The sequence below is a fragment of the Aplysia californica genome, unplaced genomic scaffold (assembly GCF_000002075.1).
Source record: "Aplysia californica isolate F4 #8 unplaced genomic scaffold, AplCal3.0 scaffold00075, whole genome shotgun sequence".
NCBI lineage: Eukaryota > Metazoa > Mollusca > Gastropoda > Aplysiida > Aplysiidae > Aplysia > Aplysia californica.
The window spans coordinates 1,247,242-1,249,650 of NW_004797345.1; positions in this window are offsets into that span (position 1 = coordinate 1,247,242).

Below are 2,409 nucleotides of genomic sequence, written 5' to 3' on the forward strand. Positions count from 1 at the left end.
CGACTGCTGTTCATCAGCAGTTCGGGTATGTTCAGTGCGGAGTTTTAGGTTTTAAAAATGTTAATGACCTCTCGCCCTTCATTCTAAAGTCAAATTAAACGAAGAAAACCATCTCCTTTTCCTCCGGAAGAGGTTTTTTGTCAGCGTAACCATTTTTAAAAAGCGTTCTTCTGAAATTTATCCCAAAACTTGCTAGTTTCACTTTGATTTTTTAAAACTCAAGTAGGGTAACTCTGTTCGCAAAGAGTGCGCTTTTGTGAAGAGGGCGCCACCAAATTTTGAGGACACTTTTTTAATTGGCTCAAAGAGAGAAGTGGCCCATCTTGTCTTGTACTATCTTTGCTTTAATTCACCCCCCTCCCAAAAATAATTAAAAAATAATCGGTGCAAATAGTACGCACCATGCCACGGGTAACTCCGTTATATCGTCAAATGCCGGGCAAAATATGCGCCCTTAAATTAATTAGGGCCTGTGTTGTCCGCCAATATAATTATGATGCTGACCAACGCATCCACCAGAAAACAACAATAATATTTGTCAAGCAAAACAGATGAGTTATTAGAAGAATTAATCAATTAAGAAGACTTAATTGTGGCTTCTGTTGTAGTAGATGAGGCCGATTTTGGTAAAGGAAAGTTTGCCACATTAAAAAAAACTGTAAATGTTTCACAGCGCTCGTAACAGCATATTGTCATATGAGTGCACGATTTATAAACATTTTTAGTTTTGTGGGAATTAATAGTGAATTTTGCCCGGGTGGCAGCCAAAGCCTACGTTATCGATTTTGGACCACATCTTTACGGAACCTCCAAGAATGTTCGCCCTTGTCTGATATGGTTGTAATTAAGATCTTACTAGAGGGCTGCCCTAAGATCAGGGCGGGTGTGGCTGAAAGACAGCAGTAAGAAAGAAGAGTAGCAGAGTCTGCAGAAAGAGAGCAGCCTAGGAGAGCCCAGATGAGGGGGCAATAAAAGGGGGGGGGGGGGGGGGGGAGGAGGACAGTTCTATCTATATATATATATATATATATATATATATATATATATATCTATATATAAATATATATATAAATATTTATTTATATATATATATATAAAAAGCGCCCCCTTTTCGAGGGTTCTGAAACTAGACTAGCCCAGTTTCATCCAGATGGGAATGATTGAGTAGGCCTATCAAGCTAGAAACAGTGAAATATATTGTCAGTTTGTTTAGTATGATTTGCGCATACAATCCGCAGCTTTCAGTTATTTTAAAAGCGCTTACTCTAAAGTATCGAATAATTGCCCCCCCCCCCCTCCCCCACGCGCTTATTAATTTTCAGATTTTTTGCACACCCTTCCGCTCCTTATCCCATATCCCCCGTTTATTGTTTTCCAGCTTGCCGCCACCGACGATCATGTGAAACATTATCTAGAATCTAGATATATCTGAATTAAACTTCTTTTTTTGTTCTTGTTATTAATGTTGTAAATGGCAAATTACCCTCAGCATTAGTATTAGATCTAGTATAGGTACTGGGTTGACTACATCAATTTTCTGTGCATTTTAAAAACTTTTGTATAGATCTTATTTTGTGTGGGTTTTTAAAATTTTTTAAAAAAATGAAATTGGTTTGTTCCTAAATATTTGAAAAGTTGTCATGTTTACTGTACTAAAATCACTAAAATTTCATATCTTCTCTTGTTCTTTTATTCAGGGAAGGAGAAATAAAGCAGATTTAATTGTTCCTACTAGTACAGGGGTATGAGGTTGAATGTGCCAGCGCACCCCCCCCTTTAATTTTGGACCACTTTTCCACCCTCATTACTGAAGGAATTTTAGTTAGCAACACAGAACAAGGGCGCGAAAAGTGGAGCGGCGTGGGGTTACAAAGACTTGTCGGGAGTAGCAAGCAACGCAAATATGGCGGCCACTTTGCTGAGAGAACAAATGGGGAGGCCTGGTTTGCTCAATCACAAATAGTGAGGATGTCCGTAGAGAATAGATAGAGGCCTGTTGTTATGTAGCAGTAATCGAGGCGTTACAGGGCTACTACTAAAATAAAAATTGCTAAAAACAAAACAAAAAACAACAACAACCAACGAACAAAGCTACCGGAACTCATGTAGTCAGCATTCGTCATTATGGATGCTTGGATCGCATAGTTTGTGTCAGTGTCGAGTAAGGGTACCGGGCGGGGATATACCTGGGAAGCGAAACACTGAAAAACAATACCGCGTCCAGTTCACAAAAGGGCAAAGCTATGGCCCAGAATGCAGCTAGCAGCGACAAATGTTTATGAAATTGCCAGTAGCGTTGAAAAAAGTCATCGTACTGACGTAGGCTTGACGGAAATCTACGGAAAATGCCTCGGAAGGCAAATTTGGGGTTATAATGGGGAAACCCAATGCCTTTATGCAATTGCCGTA